The sequence below is a fragment of the Pongo pygmaeus genome, chromosome Y (assembly GCF_028885625.2).
Source record: "Pongo pygmaeus isolate AG05252 chromosome Y, NHGRI_mPonPyg2-v2.0_pri, whole genome shotgun sequence".
Classification (NCBI taxonomy): Eukaryota; Metazoa; Chordata; class Mammalia; order Primates; family Hominidae; genus Pongo; species Pongo pygmaeus.
In genome coordinates, this window is record NC_072397.2 from 31,044,925 (window position 1) to 31,061,189 (window position 16,265).

Consider the following 16,265-nt stretch of genomic DNA (forward strand, 5'->3'; position numbering starts at 1 on the left):
GGTTTTTGCCTTTTATTCTGTTTATATGCTTGATTACATTTATTGATTTGCATATACTGAACAAGCCTTGCATCCCGGAGATGAAGCCCACTTGATCATGGTGGATAAGCTTTTTGATGTGCTGCTGGATTTGGTTTGCCAGTATTTTATTGAGGATTTTTGTATCAATATTCATCAAGGTTATTGGTCTAAAATTCTCTTTTTTGGTTGTGTCTCTGCTCAGCTTTAGTATCAGGATGATAACAGCAGATATTGGTGAACTGCAAATGCTGCTGTCTGATTGTTCCTCTAGAAGTTTTGTCTCAGAGGAGTACTTGGCCATGTGAGGTGTCAGTCTGCCCCTACTGGGGGGTGCCTCCCTGTTAGACTGCTTGGGGTTAGAGGTCAGGGACTCACTTGAGGAGACAGTCTGCCCATTCTCAGATCTCCAGCTGCGTGCAGGGAGAACCACTGCTCTCTTCAAAGCTGTCAGACAGGGACATTTAAGTCTGCAGAGGTTACTGCTGTATTTTTGTTTGTCTGTGCCATGCCCCCAGAGGTGGAGCCTAGAGAGGCAGGCAGGTCTCCTTGAGCTGTGTTGAACTCCACCCTGTTCGAGCTTTCTGACTGCTTTCTTTACCTTAGCCAGCCTGGGCAATGGCATGCGACCCTTCCCTAGCTTCGCTGCCACCTTGCAGTTTGATCTCAGACTGCTGTGCTAGCAATCAGGGAGACTCCATGGGCATAGGACCCTCTGAGCAAGGTGTGGGATATAATCTCCTGGTGCACTGTTTTTTAAGCCCATCAGAAAAGCGCAATATTAGGGTGGGAGTGAACCGATTTTCCAGGTGCCAGCTGTCACCCCTTTCTTTGACAAGGAAAGGGAACTCCCTGACCCCTTGCACTTCCTGAGTAAGGCAATGCCTTGCCTTGCCTTGCCTTGGCTCGTGCACAGTGGGCTGCACCCACTGCCTTGCACCCACTGTCTGGCACTCCCTAGTGAGATGAACCCGGTAACTCATATCGAAATGCAGAAATCACCCTTCTTCTGTGTCACTCATGCTGGGAGATGTAGAGCGGAATCTTTCCTTATTCGGCCATCTTGCCTACCAAACTTTTTTCTTTTTTTTCACACTTGGTTGTCAGCAGAATAGGGGACAAGTGTCATGAATATAAAAGGTCAAATTTTTTACACTTTGCCTGGTTTCTTCACTTCTCTGTCACCCTAGGAGCAGCCTCATTCTCAATTTTGATCTCTGCTTTATTGATGGTGATAATCTCAGCACTGTATACTCAGTTTTTCTGTGGGTGTTCTTTGGGGGTTAGGCTTGGAGGCAATTGATGGCAGCTTCCTTTACTATGCCATATTTTTTATAAAAGTACTCTACTCTAGTTTAAACTTTTTCTGCTTCTTTTTGTATACATTTATGTTATAAATTTTACATTTCTTCTTTTTTATTTATATGTTTACACATATATATTTCTCAAAATTGATTTAGTGCATTTCAAAAGCTTTAGTATGTTTTAATTTTCCTTTTATTTGTGAAAATTATTTAATTCCTTGCAGATTCTTCAGTTAACCATAGGTTGTTGAAGAGTGTGTTTATTAGTTTCCAAACAATATGTATTTTTTCAGTTTTTAGAAAATGAGACTCAGTCAGGTGTGGTGGTCATGGTTATAATCCCAGCACTTTGACAGGCTGAAGTGGGTTTATCACCTGAGGTCAGGAGTTTGAGACTAGCCTCCTCAATACAGTGAAACTCCCTCTCCACTAAAACTGCAAAAATTAGCCTAGCATGGTGGTGTGTGCCTGTAGTCCCAGCTACTCAGGAGTATGAGGCAGGAGAATTGCTTGAACATGAAAGGTTTTGGTGAGTCGAGATCACACCACTGAATTCCAGCCTGGGTGACAGAGTGAAACTCCAACTTATTTATTTATTTTGTAAAGAAAGAAAGAAAAAAAGAAATAAAGAAAAAAAAGAAAATGGGTCTCTAGTTTTATTCCATTGTGGTTGGAGAAAGCATTATGTGTGATTTCAATTATATTAGATATAATTACACTTGCTTTGTGGACTACCATAAAGTCTATTCTGAAGATAGCTCAGAGAATAACACATAAGCAGTTTAGAAGAATGTGTAGTCAGCTTGTGGACTGTTTTGTATATGTCTGAGAGACTTATTTAGTTTATACTGCTTTTCAAGACCTTTTTTTTTCTTATTGAACTTGGATGTGGTCGCTTCACTCATTATTGAAAGTGGGCTGTTGAAATCTCCAACTATTATTATTATTGCAGAACTGTCTAGCTCCACAAATCTATTTGTTTTTGTTTCACATATTCTGAGGATCTGTTATTAGGTATATATGTAAGTGATATATCTTCTTGATTAGTTAAACAATTTTGATATTTATCTAGTAATTCCACCTCTATTTTGGTTACAGTTTGAGTTATTTTTTCCCTCACTTTTAAAACATTTAAAAAGTTATTCTGCCAGTCTTTGACATTTAACTGGAGTTTATTTGGACTGAAATTAATTGCTGACAAGAATTTAATTTCCTATTTTTGTCCTTTTTTCTACAAGTTTTGTTGTTGTTATATTTCATTCCTCCAAAACTGCTCATATTTACATTTGTTTTTCTGGGGTACAATTCTGACTCCTTCATTTCTCTTCAGTATATTGAACAGTTATTTTCCTATTGGCCATTAATGGCACTATAATTAATATCTGAAATTTATAATAATACAGTGTGAATTACAATAACTGAGTATTGACATACACAAATCATTTTCCTATATTGCTCTCCCTACCTTTCTACTTTTTTTGTCAAAAATTGTTTGTCATACAATATGTAGTAACAACACAGATATGTAATTATTGTTTTATTCTTTGTCATTTCTTCATTTTATTATTGAATTTTATTTTACTTCATTGAGACAGGGTTTCAGTCACATAGGCTAAACATGGTTCACTACAGCCTTGAGCTCCTGGGCGTAAGGGATCCTTCCACCTCAGCCCCTCATGTACCTGTGACAGAAGTGTATGCCACCACAGCTGGCTAATATTGTTGATTTTCTGTAGAGACAGGGTCACGTTTTTTTGCCTTGACTGGTCTCAAACTCCTGGGCTCAAGGAAATCCTCATCTTTGGTTGGGATTACAGTTGTGAGATACTGTGCCTTTCCTCTTGTCATTTAAATCCAGTAGAAAAATACAGTTACAGAAACCCCATATACAATAATATTGGCTTTTCTATTTCCTGGTGTAATTACTTTATTGATATTCTTTATTTCATTTCTTGATTTGCACATGAGGTACGGGTTTACTTTCACTCCTTATATGTTTTTATCATGTTTGGTAAGGCTGATCTAGTAGTAATGTACTCTCTTTAATTCTGTTTGCTTGGCAATGCCTTACTTGCTCATAAATTTAAATTTTGGTTTGGACAGATATTGAGTTTATGATTGACTTAATTTTGTTTATTTCAGCACTTTGAAGATCTCATCACAGTGACATTTCCTTAAAGTTCTCTATTTATTTGTCTTCTGTCAATTTCAGTGCATGTGTTTCAGTGTGGATGTCCTTGAGTTTATTCTTCCTGGAGAATTTTTTTTTTTCTTTGGAGATACCTGGATGAGTAGATTTCCATCTATCAACACATTTGTGAAGTTTCAGCCACTGTTTATTCAAATATTCTTTTCCTTCACCTCATATTTCTCTTTTATCAGTGGAACTCCCATTATGAATATGTTGATATTCTTGATGGAATCCCATGGCAACCTTAGTTTTGTTCATTATTCTTGCTTCTCTTTTTGTTTCATACACTGAATAATATCAAACAATCTATCTTCAAGTTGCCTCATTATGCTTTTTGCATGCTCACACAAGCAATTCAATCTTTCTAGTTACAGATTTCATTTTTTAAATAATGTATGTGTATTTATTGGTATTTTCAATTTTGAATCACTGTTCTACTGGGTTCCCTTAGGTCTTTGAGAACATTAAAATGAAGAGAATTGAAAGATTTCCCTAGTTAGTACCATGCCTGGGCTTTCTGAAATAGTTTCTTTTAATCATGTTTTCTTTGAATGTGCTTTTTTGCATTTATCTTTGAATGGCTTTTATTTTATTGTTGAATTTTGAACACTTTGGATATTATTCAGCATATTTAGATAAAAAATTCTTGACCTCCACAATTGCTTAGTTTGTGGGTTGTGTACTTGTTTAAAACTCTTTAAAGCTAGTTTTGTAGTCTGTGTTCTTTGTCATGTATGGCCACTTAACCTGTTTTCTCTCATATTTTTGTTCATATCTTTTCCTTGACACATTAAAAAAAAGATCCAAGGAAGGAAAAGAAAGAGAAGAAAAACTGTCCAGAATTTGCATATGGACTCTTTCAGGAACTCTAGTGTTTAGTACAAAGTCAGGAAAAAGTTAAAAGTTTTGGGGTCTTCTCCATGCATGCATCCAAAAATGGGCATACTTCTATCCGTCTAAATATACCAGTAGGAGTCTGGGTGCGGTGGTTCATATCTGTAATCCCACCAATTTAGAAGGCTTAGGAGAACAAATCACTTGAGCCCAGAATTATGAGACCAGCCTTGACATCATGACAAGATCTCTTCTGTATAAAAGAATACAAAAATAAGCTAGTTTTGGAGGCCCATGCCTGTACTGTGAAATGCTGAGGGGGAAGGATTGGTGGAGTCCAGAGAGGTGAGATGCTCAGGAGGCTAAGTTGGCAAGATCATTTGAACCCAAGGAGGTTGCTGCTGCAGAAGGCCATGATCATGCCACAGGATTCCAATGTGGGCCACAGGGCAAGTTATGTGACTATTTAAAACCAAATCCAATATAAACAGCAATAAACTGTGAGAATTTTTCAAAGGTGATTTTCCTCATCAATTTTCTTTACCAGACTCTTATTTCTAGGCGTTTTGTTTGTGTACTGCTTGACCTGACTCTTATTCCTTGCTACTAGTGGCCCCGACTAGTATATTTCCTTTCCACAAATGTCTCCTGGGAGTCAACTTATGCCCCCAAGAAAGCTCTGAGGTGGGCTAAAGAAAAGCTTCTGAGCTAATATTCTCCAAGGGATCCTCAGACATTTTAAATCACACAACCACAATTATTTGAGATAAGCTCCATATTTCCACACGTGCATCAAAATCTGCATCTAGAATCTAATCTTCCTCACAGTTGTCATGAAGCCAAGGAGTTGGTGATGATGGTCAGTTAAAATGCCACATATTGTCTTGCCCAAACTTAGAGGTCAGGTCTTTCTTCATTAAACACACCCCTGAGTTATGTTATTAGATTCCAGAGCTCCAAAAATCAAGTCTGATGTTGTTTTCTCTTCCTTATAGATCTTCACTTTTAACTCAATTAACTTTAATGACAGCTTAAAATAGAAACTTGGTTAAATCTACCTTGCTTTTTAATGTTCAGAGAGGTTTTTCTCGAGATGTAGTCTCACTTTCTCACCCAGGCCAGAGGGAAGTGGTGCAATCTTGGATCCCTGCAGCCTCTTCCAGGTTCAAGGGATTCTCTTGTCTCAGCTTCCTGAGTAACTGGGGTTACAGGCATGCACCCTCATGCCTAAATAATGTTCTTATTTTTAGTAGAGTAGGGGTTTCACCATGTTGGCCAGACTCATCTCAAACTCTTGCAATGAAGTCATCCACCTCCCTCAGCCTCCCAAAGAGCTGGGACTACAGTCATGGAGCCATCCTGTCCAGACAGTTTTGTAAGATTTTATTTGACACTGCTTCCATCATTATCATGAAAGCCATTCTGTCTTTCATGCCGTAAGAAATGTTTAAGAATATATGTTTCTGTTAGCAACTTTTAAATGATATGATTTTACTATTTTCCAAATTATTAAGAGTTCAGTTACTTCATTTCACAACAGTATGGTAGTTGTTATAAATAATTAAGTTCCATCTTGGGCCAGTTTAATCTCACAGTCCCTAACTAAAGTATTTGAGTGTAAAAATTAACTCTCTAAATAGACTATATAATGTGCAGCTCATATATTATTATTACATTAGTGTTGTTTTATATAATTAAATGTAAGGGTGATATTTTAGGACACTATCCTATTCATCTTGTAGAGTCATACCCTCCTAAGAAGGCAGAATTACACTTGGTAGATGTAGGCATATCAATATAGATTTCAAAAGACACTCTTCAGATTTCACTGGGAAATGAAAACTGAAATGTTACAACTGTTCTGGAAATATGACCCTAACCAGTAAGGAGAAGGCTTGTGACCTCTATGATAAAAGGAATGATAAATAATGAATTACTTGAGATATTTCCACATTTGTTTCCCGTATTGTGTTTTGAATAATAAAAAATGTAAATGACAACTCTAATAATATATTTAAATAAAAAAAAATTTAAATACATTTTAAATTTTAAACATTTATATTTATTTATATGAATTAAATAGTGAGCATACATTTCTTTATTCATATAACAGGCTCTCAAGTATAGAGAAGAATATGTCAAGTTCACACCTCTAAGGGTCTTATAGCTAGGTTGGATAGAAATGGAAGGAGTGAGTGAGAAGATAGCATAAGCTTATCTGCAAGTCAACTAAAATATTGTTTCATAAATATTATATAGACTTAGTATTCAAAAATGTAATACTGAAATTACAAAGTTGTATTATTTATTATAATATTAAACACTTAGAGAGACATTATTATATCTCAAAATTCTAGCTTAAAATGGTGGATATAATAGTAAATAACACTGAAATGGCCCCTCACTTCATAAAGTAACAGTTAATAGTAAAGCAGAAAGGAACAAGAACAGAAAAGAAAAGAGATGTGTTTCATTCGTTGAAAAGTAGAATAATTCTAGACCCTCAATGAAAAATAAATTGATCAGGGTAACACAGAAGAAGGAAGTAAATTAAGATGTTAATACTATCATTTTGGGAACAGTAAATGATGACCTCACCTTTAATGCATAAACAGCAACAAGAAAAAAAATTGTAGGCAGTAGATAATAGATAAAATATTGGTATAGATAAAATATGAAAGAGATGAGGGAAAATAAGTGTATTTGGAATATCCCCAGTTTTTATGTTATATAGGTGATGCACTTTTGGAAAAAAAATAACAGAAGAGAGAGGCATATAGAAAGTGTAAAGAAGTTCAGGGGAAGTTTTAAATTTGGCTGTCTTAGTCTTGGGGCACTCGTAAGAAAAAAAAAACAATGTATAGAAATTCAGAGATCATATCACTGGTTGAATTCCTTAGAACCACAGATTTAAAACTGAAGAGGCTTTTTTCTCAAAACAACCTCAATAAAAAGCCAGGTGTGATGGTGTGCATCTGTAGTCTCAGCTACTGAGGAGACCAATGCAGGAAAATTGCTTGAGCCCAGCAATTTGAGGCTGTAGTGAGTCAAGGTCTCATTACTGCACTCCAGACTCGGTAACAGGACACTTTCTTAAAAAAGAAAAGGAAAGAAAAAGGGAAGGGAAAAGGGAAAGGAGAAAGGGAAGTAGAAAGAGGTATTCTGTGTAGTTACATTAGTGGTCTAACGAACAGACATCTATGAGATAAAATGAAACAAAACACACTGACAACTAAATAGAGAAATCAGATGAAAGTTGAGTCATGTAATCCAAAGCAAAATAGTATTTCAAGAATGATGGTGTGACTCAGTTTTACAAATACACATGACTGAGTGATATGCAAAAGACAAGTGATACATGGGATTTAGTGACAAGTAGAAGATATGATTCTAAAAACAGGGTAAATTCCTTAAGAAAGGAGAGTTAAGAAAAATAAAATTAAACCTTGTCAGGGCCAACTCTTTCCATGAGTCTTCCTATCACAGGATTTAAATAAATGAGTTGACAGTGGCATATCTAGGACTAAGACAAGCAAGATGTAGATCTAGTAAAGAAAATGATCAAGCCTGGTTTGGTGGCTCACACCTGTAATTGCAGCACTTTGGGAGGCTGAGGCGGTGGATCATTTGAGGTCAGTTTGAGACCAGCCTTGGCAACACAGTGAAACACCATCACAATTAAAAATTCTAAAACTAGCCAAGCGTGGATGTGCATGCCTATAATATCAGATACTCAGGAGGCTGAGGCCGGAGAATCACCTGAATCCAAGAGGCCAAGGTTGCATTGAACCAAGGTTGTGCCAGAGACCTTCTCTCAAAAAAATTAAACTAAACTAAAATAAAAAGAAATGGTCCTGCAGGTAGAATGAAGAAGTAATGGTACAAGGAGACAATAAATAATAAGCAAATCAGTGTTTTAAGAAGCTGGGAAATTCAAAGCAAAGGCAAAGAGGGTCATAACAAGGAGCAGTAAAAAGTACACACAAATCTATACAAGTTTTTTTTTTGGTGGTGATTTCTTAGGAGAAAGAAACACAAAAGAAAGTGTGAAAAAGAAAGTGTGAAAAAGAAATTTGTCACCATTGCTTTGGTAGAAAGGAAAAAAGGAGAAACACCAACCACAACAAAATAATGTAAATTATACAATGTTAAGCTTTAGTGTTCTTCGTCCCTTCCCATGGTTATTGTTTCCTCAAGAAATAACAGAAGCCAAATATTCAAAATAGAAGAAAACTTTAGCATATATTACTATCTATATATATTAAGCCAAGTTTATTTTAACTGTCATTCTTTTAAAATTTGTATTTTAGATGAAGAAATATAAATATTTATGGGACACAAAGTGATTTTATAATGCATGTATATATTGCAAAATAATTATATTGGGTTATTTACCATATCCATTACCTCACATACATACCATTTCTTTCTTTGAGGTAAGAATATGTAAATTCTAATTTTTAAACAATCTGTATTTTTGAGATAGAGTTTTGCTCCTGTTGCCCAGACTTGAGTGCACTGGTGCAAACTCAGTTCATTTCAACTGCCACCTCCGGAGTTCAAGTTATTGTCTTGCCTCAGCCATTTGAGTAGCTGGGGTGAGAAGTGCATGCAACCAAACCTGGCTAATTCTTATATTTTCAGTAGAGACAGTGTTTCATCGTGTTGGCCAGGCTGGTCTGGAACTCCTGACCTCTAATGATCCTCCCTCTATGGCCACTCAAAGTGCTGGGATTTCAGACATGAGCCACCATGCCTGACCTTCTTTTATTAAACAATTTTGAAGTTGACATTTATTAACTGTGATCACCATTCGGTGCAAAGGATCACCAGAACTTCTTCCTGTCTCACTGAAATTTGTTGTCATTTGATGAACACCTCCCCTTTCTCTATCCACTCCCATCACCACCACACACTCCAATCTCTGACTACTTTTTGTGTGTTTGTAGAAAGAGTCAGGGCCTTGCTGCATTGCCCAGGCTGAAGTACAGTGACACAACTATGGCTCACTGTGGCCTCAAACTTCTGACCTCAAGTTATCCAATCACCTCATCCTCCCATAGTGCTGGAGTGACAGGCATGAGCCACCACATCTGTCATATTCACAGTTTGAATGAGTTCAACTTTTTTAGATTTTACATATAATTGTGATCATTGTATACTTGTCTTTCTATGCCTCTCTTATTACACTGAGCAAAATATCTTCCAATTCCATTCATTTGATCACAAATAAATAAAATATCTTTCTCCTTTTTTTAAGGCTGTATAGTATATCTCCTTCTGTATATGTGCCACACTTTATCTGTTGCTGCATTGATGAGCACTTGGGTTGTTACCGTATCTTGGCTGTTATGAATAACGCTGAGATGAATACAGAAGTGCAGATATCTCATTGACATGCTAATTTTATATCCTTTGAGTACATATTTGGAAGTAGAGTAACTGGATTATGTGGTAATTCTTATTTTTAATTTAATTGTATTTTTGAAAACTCAATTCTATGACCCCAAAAGCACAGACTACAAAAGCACAACAAAAAACAATTGGATCACATTACATCAAACTGAAGTGTTTCTGCACCACAGAGGGAAAAGTGTGAAAAGAAAATGTTCACTGATAATCTATATGCTATATTACAAACACTTATGAAATTAAAGGTATAAGTTCCAAAAATGTACTAGGTGAAAAATGTATTATGGTTATTTTTTCTGCTTAGTTTTTGGAGCCAGATGGAGTTTGGATTTTGTTTTGTTTAATAAGTTGTACAATTATATTTAAGAAAACAAAAATTATTAATGCATAGTCACATTAGAAAAGTCAATTTTATTTGAAACTACTTCTAAGATTTTGTTGTTTATAATTTTTTATGAGTATCTTTATAAAGTCACACTCACCCTCTTTTCTCTATCTTCTGTGAAAGTATATATGGATATAGCATACTCATTTATTGAAAATATCTAACCCTTCTCCATGAGTGATAGTAATTCCTCAGCTGCTTACATTTATTATTTTAATGGAATTTTCTCCAGATGCTTACACTATATCACAGTGCTTCTGGATGATTTTCAGTATCTCCTGGCAATACTTTGACTGACCACATTGGTTGCAAATACTGACAGAAGAGGAGCATAAAGCCAATGGCTACTATGTAGGTTATGATGAGCTACACAGCAGTTATTTAGTCGCAAGACTTCAGTAAAGTGTTTCCTCCAGAGTATCTAAATATCACTATTATTATCACATTTTCTAAAAACTGAAAACTGTAGTGTAGGATTGTATGGCCCACGTTGGCCTCTTATCAATTCCTGATTTGACAGCTGCAGTTTCACTGCTGACCAGCAGGAGAATTGATGGCAGCATATACTAGCATGATTAAGATAAGCATCCATAGTTACCCACCAAGCTGGAATTATTTTCTGTGTTGCTAGGAAGATGAGCTCCACTTTTCCAAAACTCCAGCCATGGTGTCAACAATAACACAAAATATGTGATTAATAGAAAATGTAAGCTCCCCTGTTTCAGAGATGCAGGGAAAAATGACAGCCTCTACATGTGAGATAATCACCAAGGAATGCCATATCAAGATATAGATGAATTTTATCACCTGTAGCTTAATGGCAGCAAAGTCGTTGACAGTGTGGATGGCCAGTATGTTGCAGTGAATGGCACTTACACAACTGAGAAGAGGGAGTATGCATCAGCAATGCTATTAAAGATAAACATGTAAATGTTAGAGAATAATTTTCATTAGTAATGGCCACTTTCTCTTTTAAACTTGCCATGTTAAGATATATTTCTCCCAACCCACCTCCTTCAGAAAATAATTTACTTACAAAAAGGAAAAAAAAAAACTGTTATCTTTCCATTATCAGGGATTTAGTAAATATCTGCATGCAAAACATATATTACACCTGGGAAAAACAAATAATAAGTGAATACACACATACCCAAATTTATAAATGTATATACACATTCCCTCAAAATAAAATAACTGGAACACAGGAAATTGGATAGAGACATTCATATCTGATGCTATAAGGTGTGACAGCACCTAGAAAGAAGTCTCAATTAAGAACAAATAAAATTACCTGAACTAGATATTGAAAAGGTAGTTTCTTTTTTATGGAAAGTTAGAGTGTAAAGTAGGAAATTACAGTGTAATGGTGATAACAGGAAATCAGAAATAATCTGTGGAGTCCAAGTAAATTCTGGAAGTGGTGCTGCCAGATTTTGCTGAGTGATGGAATACAAGGTGCTAGAGAAACAGAAAAATTAAAAGTTTTAGAAATTAAGTGATATGTGTGGGCATGTTTTTGTTTGTGTGTATTTAGGTAATTTTATCAGAAACTTTTTAAGATGAAAATTAATTTAATTTTGACATTGTTATCCCAATAACTAGACTAATATGCACAAGGAAGAAAACCAAAATTATGTAGTAGCTGAATAATCAGTTTAAACAATCTTCTACTACATTCAGTTGAAAAAGTAGAAATTCATTTCATGTATACAGGAGGGTTAAAATAACACAGTCTTCATACACAATGAAATGAAGTCAGAAAACAAAAAGAGGCCAAATAGTCTTTACTCATCTAAAGTAATTGTTCATTTTCTAACACTATTTAGAAAATGAATATCAAGAGTCCATTTATTCCTTCAGGAATACCCAAAGAGAAACTCTAAAGCAATAACATTCTTAACTGCATTTATGAGAAATAAGACTGAAAAAAAGAAATGACCTAAAAGTTAAATTTTAGAAAGTAAATTTTAGCTGGCTGTGGTGACTCATACCTGTAACCCTAGCACTTTATCATGCTGAGGTGAGTAGATCACTTGAGCCCAAGAAAAACAACAACAAAACACCAAAAATGTCAGCCAGCCATGGTGGCACTTTCCTGTAGTCTCAACTATTCAGGAGGTGGAGGTGGGAGGCTTGCCTGGGCAAAGGAAGTAGGCATAGTACATTTTGCCTTGGGACTTTTATTTGCCTGTCCCCTTACCCCAGCACTTTATGAGGTTGATACCCAGGGGTAATCATGTAGACCAACGCTGGCAACAGATAAGAAACTATGACCTCAGCAGAATGGAGCTGAGTTCCAGTCAATATTCCTGCTGATTGACTACAGTAACCTCAGGCACCAAATAAAGGTCAGAGGGGAGACCATGGAAGCTACAGGCCTTGAGTGCACCCAGTGCTCAACTGTGTGATGCAGGTGCAACCTTGCACTGAGTCAACATTGTCGGTCAAATTACTCCAGCCATGAAAGTCTGCTCATTAATGTTTCCCTTCATGCTACCAGGGCTGAAGTTATCATAGACTTAAAGACCTTAATTTCCTTCTTCTCCTTGCCCTGAATCTCTGGACAGCCTTACTGTGGAAGAAAGCCTCCAAACAAAGACAAACTACAAACACTGAATTAGGCACCTACATCACTGCATAGACATTGATGCATAGTCACAAGCATTAGGATCAATGAGAGAAATATGATGTCATCAAGTGGTCAAAATAAAGGGCTGTTGGTGACTGACCCAAAAGAAATGGGCATGGACACATGGCCTGACAAGAAATTCAAAATGCTTGTTTTAAGACAATGCAGTGAACTTCAGCAAAACACAGAGAACTCTGAATTTTATCAGAGAAACTTACAGGTGAGATTAAAAAATGGGAGGAAAAAACAAACAGAAATCTTGAAGAATAAAACACAACAAAATAAAAAATGCAATTGACAGCAGTGACTATAGAAGTGGTCAAGCATCAAAACTCAAAGACAGGTCAATTTAAAATGTACAGTCAGAGGAGAAAACATAAATAAGATTCATAAGATTAATGGGATAACCTCCAAAGAGCAAATATATCAGACGGTGGCATTGAAGAGTGTGGTAGAGCTGGGTGTGATGGCTCATGCCTATATCCTCAGCACATTGGGGTCCAAGGTGGGTGGATCATATGTTATCAGGAGCTTGAGAGTAGCATGGACAATATGGTGAAACCGTTTATCTATCATTAAACAAAAATTAGCCGGGTGTATTGTTGGACATCTGTAATCCCAGCTACTCAGAAAGCTGAGTCAGGAGAATCACTGGAACCCAGGAGAATCACTGGAACCCAGGAAGCCGATGTTGCAGTGAGCCACAATCCCACCATTGCACTCCAACCTGAGAGACAAGAGCAAACCTGCATCCCAGAAAAAAAATATAAAAAAAGAGTACAAAGCTTATTTGAAGAAATAATAACAGAAGCCTTTCAAACTTAAATAAAATATAAATATTCTGATATAGGAATATCGAAGGCTTACAATCGCATTCAATTGCTATAAAAAGATCCCCATGATTTAATATTATCAAGCCACTAAACATCAAAGACAAAGAGACGATACAGAATTAAGCAGCAGAAAAAAAATAACATACTATAACAGGAATTCATCTATATGAGTAATATATGCATATACATAATACAAATGTTAATAGATCCACAGGAAGAAAAAAATGCAAGATAATACTAGAAAACTTCAGCACCTTACTTTCAGCAATGAATAGATAATGCAGACATAATTTAATAAGTAAACATTGGATGAAAATGCGATGTAGAGAAAATGCTAAAAACAGTTATTGAACTATCCATCCAAGAGCTATAGAATAAACATTTTTATCCACTGCATACATGAGACATCTTCCAGCATATGTCACACATTAGGAAAAAAATCACATCTTAATGAATTTGGAAAGATCAAAGTCATATCAAGTATCTCTTCTGAAATCATAATTCATAAGTATATTAAAATTAAACATGCTCCTGAATAACCAATAAGTCAGTGAAGACATTAAAGAGGAAACACCATATTTCTTGAGACAAAAATAGAAACACAGCACACCAAAACCTATGAGATTCAACCGAAGCAGTTTTAAGAGGGAAGTTATGACAATAAATGCCTTCAACTACAAGAAGATATCAAATACACAACTTGATGTTTCAATGAAGGAATTAGAAAATAAAAATCTAAACTCAAAAATAAAAAAAAAAACAAAAAAGAAAACAAAGTCCCTAATAAAGGAAATCAGAGCCATAAAAGAGATACCATCACTGATATCCAGAAACAAATTAATAGTAAGAAATCAAATCAGCAATAAAAGGTCACCTATGAAAAAGAAGCCCAGGACCTGATGTATTCACTGCTTCATTCTACCTACCACAAAAAGAAACTACTGCCACTTTTTTTTTAACCTAGTCAAAACATAAAACAAAAAGGAAGATATGGGAACTGTTCCAACTCATTTCATCGGGATGGCATTATGCTGATTACAAAACCAGACAAGGATACAAGAAAAAGGAGAAAACTATAGGCCATTATATCTGATAAACATAATGTAAAAATCCTCAATAAAATACTGGGAAAATTACTTATAATGACCATTTAGAAAATCATTCACTGTGATCAAGTGAGATTACAGGGATGCAGGAATGGTTTAACACACTAGAATCATTAAATGTCATACATTATATCAACAAAATAAAGAACAAAATCCATGCAGTCATTTCAATAAGTGAAAAAAAAAATTGACAAAATTCAACATTTTCTCAATAAAATCTCTTAACAAATTATGCGTGGAGCAACTGTAACTCAACACAACAAAAGACATAGACCCAAATAACCAGATAATGCCATATATACAAACCCTTAGCTAATATCACACTCAAAGGGAATTAAAAGGTGAAAGCTTTTCTGTGAAGATCTGAAGGAAGACCAGGATGTTCATTTTCACTACTTCTATTAATGTAACAATAAGAGTCCTTAGCCAGAACAATTTGACAAAAGAAAGTAAGAAAACCTACCCAAATTAGACAGGAATAAGTAAAGTTGTCCATATATGCTAATGACATACTATGGAAATCCTTAAACACACAACTAAAAAGTAGTTAGAACTAATACAGAAGGTCAGTAAAGTCTCAGCTTACAAAATCAACATATAAAGTTGCATAGCATTTCCATACACTAACAGCAAAATATCAAAAAACAAACAATTAAGAACACAATCTCATTCACAATAAGTATGGGGGATAAAATGGAGTAAATTTAACCAAGGAGATAAAAAAAATCTGCATTCTGAAATCTATGAAACACTAACAAAATGTTAAAATGACATAAATAAGTGGAAATATATTTATGTTCATTGACTGGAAAAAGCAATATGGTTAAAATGTTTATATGATCCAAAGAAGTGCACAAGTTGAGTGCAGTCTCTATCAAAACACCAGTGACATTTTTCACAGAAATTGAAAAAAATCCTAAATAAATATGAAACCACAAAAATAAAACCATGAATAGTCAAAGCTATCCCGAAGATGTCAATGGGGTTGGGGATTGAATCCACGGAACTGGGATGTCACAATGCTATAAACCAATACAATAGATAACACTGAGCAAAAATAAATCTGCACCTGTATAGCCAATTGATATTCTGCAGAGGTGCCAAGAAAACAAAATGAGGAAATGTCAGTCTGTTCAATTAGTGGTGCTGGGAAAATGAGACAACTATATGCAGAAGAACATAATTAGAACTCTGTCTCTCATTGAATACAAAAATTAACTCAAATGGATTAAAAAGCCTAGTGCTGTGGTGTGCCTCTATAATTTAAGCTACTCAGGGGTCCCAGCAGGGAGGATCACCTGAGCCTAACTGTTCAAACTATAGAATGAAACACTTATGCCATTGCAGTCTACACCAGGTAATATAGTGAGACCTGACCTATAAGAATATATATTTAAAAACATTTAAAATTAAAGATGTAATGACAACACCAATCTGTGAAACAAGTAGAATAAATCACAAGATGCATTTAATGAACTTGGTCTTGGCAAGAATATTTTTTGGATAAGACTTCAACAACACAAGCAAAAAAAAAAATGCACAAACAGAAAAAT

The 16,265-nt window shown here is 35.5% G+C and overlaps 1 pseudogene; it reads right to left on the bottom strand.

Moving 5' to 3' along the window:
- Nucleotides 1–10,593: 10,593 nt before the first annotated feature.
- LOC129025906 (testis-specific XK-related protein, Y-linked-like) lies at nucleotides 10,594–11,070 on the bottom strand (annotated as a pseudogene).
- Between the last annotated feature and the right edge of the window lie 5,195 nt (nucleotides 11,071–16,265).